Raw genomic sequence first — 10,119 nt, 5'->3', positions numbered from 1 at the left:
TTTAAGTTTGAGTGTGATTTGAACTGTTCTTATCCTTTCGCAACCCCCAACTCCCATCCTGTACTATCCAAAGTGAAAAACTTGATAAGTTCTTAAATGTATGGAATTATAATATTATATTCTATATGCCTATATGTATATCTATAGGTATATATACCTATACAATTATGTAAGTGTATATTCTACGATTAAATCGTCAAGCATCTCACTTGTTCTCCATTAGCAACTGTGTAAATAGTAAGAAAAAAAGTATTAAAAAAATAAGCATCTATACACTAACCGATAAAGGAATGCACTCAATTCTGTTTAAGCTGTCATTTCATTAAAATTATGGTTGTAACAAGTAAGCAATTCACTAAATGATAAAGGAAAAAATAATAAAAATAATACAATAAATGTTTAAATATTCTCCTTGAATAGAATATATAATCAAAAATTAATAGTCTGGATTCAGTAACGAAACATTGTCCCATAAAAAAGTAATGCAAATATAATGAAGGTAAGCGTTCAATATTTTGAGTTAAAAAATGAAAGTTTTTTATCATTAAAAATCTTTCTAACTTAAACTGAGTGAAGTTTAAATTAGATGTCCATAAATATATGACTGGAGTACGCTATTTAGTTAAGCTATATTAGGAATGCTCCACAGCTAATATATCCTTGCAGGGTGTATCTGCCAAACATTCAAACAGAGAATATCATCAATTGGCAGAGGTTTTTCAGTTCGTTCTAAAAATTTAATGTTACAAATGAATTGTTGTTCAAGCTAATATCAAAGATGTTATTAAGAAAAGATAGCTAGGAAGTATTTTAAATGCTTTTCGACTGCATAAAACTTCTGCAAGGATATAAAAAGGAATAAGAAACTTTTAGATTAAAGAATAACTTAGCTAAGAAAGCAAAAATGATATGTAACAAAAGTTTAATTTGAGTATTGCGAATTTCTCTAAATTGTAAATATGTATTTAGGCATTAATCAATTAAATATAATTTCATAACTTCTTAGTTAGTGAATTATGCTTAATAATGCTTTATACCAAATGAAAATGGAAAGTGAAAAATAAACTAAATTAAGTCAATAATAAACTGTGTAAATAAGAGAATGAAATAAATTATATGTATGTGTGTGTGAGTGTTCCTTCAGCAACAGATAATTAAATATTTAAACAAAAAAGAAAAGCTCAAAAATAAATATGATATACACATATAGTTAGTACATAAAAGACTTGCCGTTATACTACTCCTGAAAATCGCCAAGCCGAGCAAAATGAAGCAACACACAACAAAAACCAACAGCAAACCATTTGAATTTGATAAAATGTAAGCATTCGATTAAATGTTCTATGCCCACATGATTTTCAACAGTGAAATTTCAAATCAAATGTAATAATTGCAAAATTAATTTCTAAGCCCCTAACAAATAAGTAAACAAAACAAAACAAAACAAAAAACCATACGAGTAAATAAAATAACATAACATTTCTTCAATGAATTTATTTATTTCGTTTGCTTTCCTCGAATTCTGTCAATTTTCACACCGAATAAATTCTGGTTCTGTTTTCATCAAGTTTATGCCATAAAATCTTCTAAGCAAAACATGAATAGGACTTTTGTGCATCCTGGAATTTTCTATTTCAAAATGTTCCTTGAAAGATTTGGCCACTTCATGGGAAATATCTCTGCAAACTATTAACCTCAAGTATTGAAAATAAGGCATTGAGAAAAAAAGTGGAAAGTTCAAACCAAGTTTGATTTCCCCTATATAAATCTGTGAATGGAATACCAATAGTTGATTTTAATAGACCTAGACTCTAATATTTTCTTTACAGGGTATGAAAGAAAAGTGAAAAAGAAACTACCAAAATGGTAATGAAATCCCTGTGAATGCTTCATGTCCAAGCAAATTTATGCCGTAATTTCAACCTTCCAAGCATCCTCCCACCCATCCTCCTCGAAAGAGAAAAAAAAATCTAATATGCACACAAACACATGCTCCCCTGGACTGCCTCAAGATAGATGAGTTGAAATCCTCCTTCGTATCTGGCCCCCGTTGGTTCGCCGTTGTCCGAACTAAAATATTCAAACTGAACTCGTGAATTTTGCACAAGTTTGTTAAATATTCATTCATTTTTCGGACCACAAGTGTGGTTAGTTGGTGTAGGGTGTCAAATGCTCACAAAAAAAAATGGTTGCAAACAAAAAAAAACAGCACATTTGTGCAGAAATATATATCCTCTGACGTCTGACAACTGCAAACCAATAAATATGTGTGTCCTTTTGGGTGTGCCCTTGTGTGTGTGCGTGTGTGTGTGTGTTCCAAAAACCAACTATATGTCCAAATATATTCACGTTTAGTTTTCACTTCTTTTTTTTTTTTTTTCTTTTTGTTGGTTGTTGTTGTTAAAACTAAATGAATTTCAGACTAACTATGTAAATGAGTTTTCAAAATAATTTGATGGTTTTTATACTCATTAGACAAGGTGTTAATGGGTATATTCAGTTTGTGAAATTACAGGCAATAAATTCAATAAATTCTACCTTTTTGGGGTATGTGTGTGTGTGGAATAAATTATCTCATGATTATTTATCAATATCCTTTGTAATTAAGCCATAGAATTTTAGGGTCGTTTGCTCTCCGGTTAAGCCACATAACTCATAGAAATGCTAGAACATTCCGGTCAATTGATAGTAAATATATTAACTAAGTTTCTTTTGGTTTTTTTTTAATAAACAACTGTTAATAAACCTATTTTTGGCAAAGTTTATTTAATAACTTAAGTTCGGTTAACTAAAACAAAAGGTGTAAAAATGTACTAAAAAATATTAGTTTAGATACAAATCGTATTTGTATTCCTTCCATTTTGTAAAATTCACTAATTAGGATATGCAGTAAAATTTCATAATTTTGAACTCTGAGTTCTATATTTTCCAGACTTATGCACACCAAAAATTATTACAAATATACAAATGGTTGGTTGACTATGGTCAAATCCCTTTTCCTCTTGCCAATTTGGAAGCCTTTCCAAAACATATTTGCATTCATATGGACTAAAATATATGCATACTCGTTTCTATATGGAAATGTCTAGGTATATGTGTATGTTAATTTTGATGTAATTGCCCAACATTTAGTTTTTTAATCTCAAGCAGAAAAGGTAAGGAAACTTTTGCACTTTTCATTCTCATCATTGCCAGCAGAATCCATGACAACAATTTTTGCGGTGGTATGCAAATTGAGTTAAATGTCAACGTTTGGTTAAAAAACATTCTACACATACATACATATACAAGTACTTATGTATATATGTATGTATGCCAGTGTATGTTTGTATGTTCTTCTCCATGTTGCTAACGAAATGTCAAAAATGGTAGAGAAAAAGAAAGAAAATAGAGAAACAGTATCCACATAGCAAATTCATGACAAAATTGTGCATTGGCAAAAGGGAAAACGAAGCGAAACGTAGACAAAATGCAAACGTCAACCAATTCACTACCATGTGAATTGTACATTGACTGAAAACTGGGTGACAATGATGTTAACTAGAGTGTGAAAACTATGATTGGCTGACATGCGAGTGAGACAAGAAATGCATATAGGAAAGGCTACCCAAAGAGATAGAGAGAGAGAGGCAGTAAGAGACGACTGATGATGTATTTCCAGCCCCAAAGGTCATGCCTAGCAACCACTTTGCCTATGCATAGCAAGAATTTTCATTTTGTACTCTTTTGCCCCCAATGCCATTGGATTCAATATTTGAATATGTGTCATTTAGAGAATTTAGCAGAGTACTCCATCACATACAGATACAGAAGTATCTTAATTAGCTATAACTTTTAGAGCAATTTAATCGAATCGCGGTGTACTTGATATTATCAATCAAAGTGGTTTTTTTAAGAGTATGACAAGACATTGAAAGAATACAGAAGTAAGAGACTGCATTTGCAACCGCATCTGAATCTAAATGTATGGTATACATATACACTTGCTACCAGAGATTGCCACACGACGTTTGCAACCTGCAGCTACCACTCGTGGCATCCAATTTCCGGTGCTTGGGTAAATACATTATGCATCTTACAACTACTTAACCAAAACTGTGGTGGTTGGTGGTGCAACGACTGGATGGGAAACTGAATGGAAACTTTTGCTCGATACAAGGGATGCAATAAAAGTGTGTGCATGTGTGCGTGTCTCTGTGTTTGTGTGTGTGTGTGTGTGCTGTGAAAAAAGGTGAAGATTACCTACTGAATACAGGTGAATCTTCTTACCCACTAAGTTGACTTTCTTTTATTTTCCCAAGGGCTTGCGTGCTGTGAGAAACTTTCTTCTTAGACGACGGCTCAGACTCGATTCATGCATATGACAAACATGTGCGATACGACACTTGTGCACCTTGCCACAACCAGAAGCTTAACCCACAGACGGTCGACACGACCCATCCACATCCACATCCACATCGTCATCCGCATTCTCATCCACTCCTTTACCTTTAGCATGTCAAGGCGCGTCTATCAGAGCATCCTCATGAAAGTTAAGGACTTGCATAACTTCTGGCATTTATGTGCGCTTTTCAGCGCCACCGCTCATCACCCGAACCAGCAACCAGAGCCATTTCCTGCACTTCGTCTCGCACTTTTCCATGCTTCATTACGCTAATGCCGTGTTTTCAAATTATTTTACATGCTGCTAAGACCCCTCGCGTCTCCTACCTTATATGGCCCCTTTATCGCATACACCTAGAACTCGTCTATCCAGCAATGTGATTCTCACTCAAAGTCTACGTGCTGGTAAGTGGCATTTTTTTTCTTCTATTTTTTTTTTAATGTTTGTTGCATATTTTATGAAGAGCAGACGTGGGATGGCGGCTGAGTTAGGAGAAGACTTGTGGCTCGAGGATTGCTGCTGATTAGCGTCAAAAGTTTTTGTTGTTCCACTTAACTAAGCTTGGTTAGCACTCAATGAGGGCTGCAAAAGGATTTACACATTCCACCAACCAGATTTACCAAGACAAACTATAATTGTTTGAAATCGTTAATTAACAAATGGTAACATCTACACACATCTAAAATTTAATCAAGTAAAATCTATCCATTTCAATTTGTCGGATTAAGCTATGAGATTCTATTTCTATTGGAAGCATTTTTTATTACAACTTGAAGGACATTAAAAAATCCTTTACGGAAAACATTCTTTTGGCTCATAAACATCAGCAAAAAATGGAAAAAGAGGCCAAAACATCTGTTTATTTTTTTTTATGTTTTCCAGACTCCTTTACTTTTCATTCTCCACATTTTGCTCTTTCATTTTCAGCTTAGAAATATATGTGTGTGTGCGGGAAAGTTTTTATAATGCAAGTTTAATTTCCATTTTTCGTTAGACCCAGAGGAAAAAAGGGGTCAATAAATTACGAAACAATATATATACAGATTTTCATGCTGTTTGTATATATTTTACATATTTCTATATACATTCACTATGTATTCTTCCAAGAAGAATGTAAAATTGTTTGTTTGGTGATTTTGAAACAGGCTGCCGCTGCTACTAGTCAACAGCTGTTGACTGATGCCAAAGCCGTTGAAAAGGGACCACTGCCAGCCCAGGAGAGAAGAGTCCTTTGCAATGGGTCCTGGTACCGGCAAGATAAAGTACACTTTTGTGATAAATATAACAACAAGTACCCAAGGCACGCACCAACAAGAAAGGGGAGAGAGCGAGAGCGAGGCGAAACGCATCCAAATTCATTTCATAACCAACGGACAGACTATTGGACGAATGGATGAAGGGGTAAAGAGGCAGCTGTTATAATGATGCCAAACGATACATCATCGCAAATGCTAAAATTTTCGGCAGTCAGCGCTCCTCTCAACAGCTGTTACCACTGATGAATCCTTTGGGTCCGCCTGGTTTTACTCCTGCACCTCGTTTTCTCTCTTTATGCCTTCCTGCCTTGTGTCTCTCGTTCCTCTTTCCAGCTTTCTCCTAATATTTCAATATTTCGTCCATAAAAAAAGGCGTAAGTTATTTTTCATAAAAATAATGCCTGAAACCGTTCCCACTTCCCTTCCCTTCCCTTACCACTCACACCATTCACACGCTACTCTGCTTGCATTTCTGGCTTGGCTAATTTCCCCGCATAAATCTAAAAATCCACAGACAACAGCAGCAACAATAGGAGCAACAATATAATTAACTATCATAGAATATTCTAGGCACGCGTTTCGGGTTCCATTCTCTGGCTCAACTCTGTCGAAAGTGTTTGCCATTTGTTTGCCAAAATTTGTTGTTTCTTTCTGTTGTTGCTTCGCTTCGAATTGGTTTCGTTCAGTTTCGGTTCGGTTTCGTTTTGTCCGGGTTTTTGGTATTCACATTTATGAGTTGTTTTAATTTGCTGTTCGTGCTTTGTTTATACGAAATCTGCATTTTCCTAGTTTTTCTTCTCTGCTCCCTACGTTAAAGCTGCTCCCTCAAATCGGCTTATACCCAAATGCATGTTCCACACACACACACACAGAGAGAGACTTTGGCCAGTAAGCAAATTGGAACTTCTCAGACTTTGCCTCTAAAAGCAACTCTTCCAATGTGGGTGAAAGAAAAAGAACCAGCCCAGAAAACAAAGAAAATGAAGCTGATGGAGTGACTAGCCATTCAGGTGAGTGCCTAAGACCAGCCACCCACATGTGAGATTCAAAGGCCACATCAGCAAAGAAAACCTAACGATAGAAAACTCATTCAGTTGTGGTTTTTAAATACTTTTTCAAACTTCTTGACATCTCTCATTTTAATTTATATAATTTATAAACTTCAGAGAGTTTATGGCTCTATTCCTGAATGCAAAACAAATACATAAAAATGAGAAAAACAACAGTAAATTTTTGTCATCGATTTTGATTGAAAGTTAAAACAATTGAAGAATTTCGATTGAGTTGAATTGAGTTTCCGAATCGTGTATGAATGTAATTATGACTTAGATGTTAAGTAGGTCAGAACAATGCACTAACTGATTGGATTTAATTGAAATTAAATCAATCCGCTTATTTAGTTAGTTGGCCTCGGCCAAATGCAAGTCAATTTGTTTCCCCCAGCCCGGCCAGTGACACGAGAGACGGGAGACAAAAGGCAGACAGACATTAATTCAATATGCTTTTTTCGGGGGTCAACTATCATTAGCTTTGCCTGCCAAGATCCATTATCCTCGTGCTAATCATGGGGATGATAATAAAGACGATGATGATAATGATAATGATGATGATGATGATGATGATGATGATGATGCATGTGTGTGTGTATATAAATGAATTAGTTCGCATTAAGCATACGCCACAGAAGCCAAAAGCAAAGCAGGATTTAAGAATATACATATATAAATTTGTGTATGCCATCTATATGTATGTGGATATGTCTGTTTTTGTGTCTGTGTGTGTGTGTGTGTGTAAGGACTTGTGACTCCTCGCTCATTTGCTTGGCCAGAACTGGGGAAGCCAGGGGATATGAAGTTCTGCTTGTGCTCTCTCTCTCTCTCTCGTTCTCTTTGGGTGTGTGTGAAGCATGGAATATTAATTCCTTAAGTAATTCACAACATTTGCAACTAATGTTTGTTAATGAGCTATGCTACATTCCCTACAACCATCCCCCCCATAGCCTCTGTCCCACACTGTTTCAGCCATAAACCATCCCCCTTGCCATGAAGTATTGCCTGGAGGTCAAGGCAAAAGCTATGAAATATATTTTTCTTTAGTCTGACTGCCGCTTGTTAAATGCGCAAAATTACCAAGTGGCAAAAGTGAAAAAGTGCAAAAAGACGAACATGTCCTTAGGTGACTCCTGTCCGTGTGCCCATGCCCTGTTTCAGGTAGGTGAGGTGCCAAGTGTCTAGTGCCATGCGGCGGCTGCCGACTGGCGTCGAGGGCTCCGAACACTTAATGAAATAATTATGTAAAGCAAACAAGATTCTCTCCTGTATTAGGACACCTTTTTGGCTTACTCTCCAGTTTCCGTTTCCCCCCGACTCTCCCACACACACACACACATACACCCACATACCTGCAGTTGGAATGGATGTCAGTGGTTTTGACATTCATTAATTTTTGTGATATTTAATCCTTGGGATGGGGCGGCCGTAGAGGCTAGAGGGCTGCTTGCTTGTGGACCAGCTTTTAATTATTATAATTATTATTGCCTTGTTGCCAAGGGCATTAAGCTTACGTGGATATTATCGTTTCATTGTTTTCAATTGCTTAGAGAGTTTAATTGAAATAAATAATCAAAATATAGACTATATAGTCATATATCCGACTCCAATACCCAATAACATATAAATATTTCGGCCCCTAAAAATCATAACGTAAACAATTGTCCCCCTCAAAACCAATGCGTATGAACGCTAATCCATAAAAATTAACATAAACAATCGAACACTTGAAGTAATAATTGTCCCCCTCAAAACCAAAGCGTATGAACGGTAATCCATAAAAACTAACATAAACAATTGAACACTTGAAATAATAATTGTCCCCCTAACAACCAAAGGCGTGAGAACGCTAACTCAGCACTTAAAATCGGACCAATCAAATCGTCGAAGTATCAACCACGCCACCAAAGGGCTCCCAAATTTAGCTATAAATATAACCATAAGACATTTTTGTATTCAGTTCTAAGTTTCCTTTCAAATAATAAAGTACGTTACTTAACTCACGAAAAATATCTTTTTTTTCCTTATCGAGAAAATCGAATATTTAATTGGCGCAGTCGGTAGGATTGGAAAAAAAAAAGTTATTCTATCCGTGTTACATATAGAATCGTTATCCGTGTGTTACATAGAACTGGTGAATAACTATTGTAGTGAACTGTTATTCTATCCGTGCGACGTGTAGAACTGTTATCTGTGCGTTACATAGAATTAGTGAATAATCACTACAAAATAAATTTCCGATCCGACATCAAGAATTTACGGGTAGTGCTCAACAGTGAAAAATATTTTCTGCCAACTGTGCGCGGAAGTATCAACTGTGCGTTGCAACCAAAGAGAAAATATTTACGCCAACTGTGCGCGAAAATATTAACTGTGTGTTACAACTATTAAATCCAATTGAGGAACAAAAACCGCCAACTTGTGTGCGAACAAAAAACCAAAATCCAAAATAAAACATAACCAAAACCCAGAAAATTAACAAAACAAAACACCACAAAAAACCCAGAAGATCAACAAAACAACACATCACTAAAACCCAGAAAAAAAAAAAAAAAAAAAAAAAAAAAAAAAACCAAAACAAACCATCACTAAAATCCAGAAAAATCAAAAAATTTAAAAGATATAAAATGGCTGTAGAACTCACAGAAGCCCACCTCAACCAAGCACTGTCTTCATTAAGACAGGTGGCAAATTACGATGGAGCTCCAGAAAATCTGACGTCGTTTATAAGGAGGATCGATTTTATTATGCACCTATATCCAACCAACGATATAAGGCAGCACAACATACTGTTCAGTGCTATCGAGATGCAGCTTACCGGAGAAGCACAACGACTCTCACAAATTGGACAATCTAACACCTGGCCGGAGCTAAGGACACTCCTTATCAACGAACTAAAAACGCAGACCCCCTGTGAGGAACTTTTGCGACGCCTCTACAACACCAGCTACGCAGGAAATCTTCGTAAGTTCGTCACCGAATTAGAAGATAAGTCTTACATTATAACAAACAAATTAAGTCTAGAAAACGACGCGAATAACACCGCGCTCTATACAAACGCGTTAAATAACACCATCAAAGACGTAATAAATAAAAAATTACCCGATAGACTATTCATGACATTAGCTAGATACGATATAACCACAGTCAGTAAATTGAAGCAAGTAGCTCAAAGAGAAGGGTTATACGAAAATAGTATAACAGAAATAAGAAAGTCAAATCAAAGCCAAAATCAGAATCAAAAAGGTGGAAAAACTTTTGTACCCAATAGTACAATTCCGTCTCAAACAAAGCAATCAGATACAATACCAAACCAAAAACTATTCCAAGAATTTCAACAGAAATTAAATATTGACAGGGCTCAAAATCCAACGAATAATCAACAGCAAAACAACTATTCAAAGAATAATGTAGCAAACCAGCCTACAAA

The sequence above is a fragment of the Drosophila willistoni genome, chromosome 3R (genome assembly GCF_018902025.1).
Source record: "Drosophila willistoni isolate 14030-0811.24 chromosome 3R, UCI_dwil_1.1, whole genome shotgun sequence".
Classification (NCBI taxonomy): domain Eukaryota; kingdom Metazoa; phylum Arthropoda; class Insecta; order Diptera; family Drosophilidae; genus Drosophila; species Drosophila willistoni.
This window is presented reverse-complemented; position numbering follows the sequence as displayed.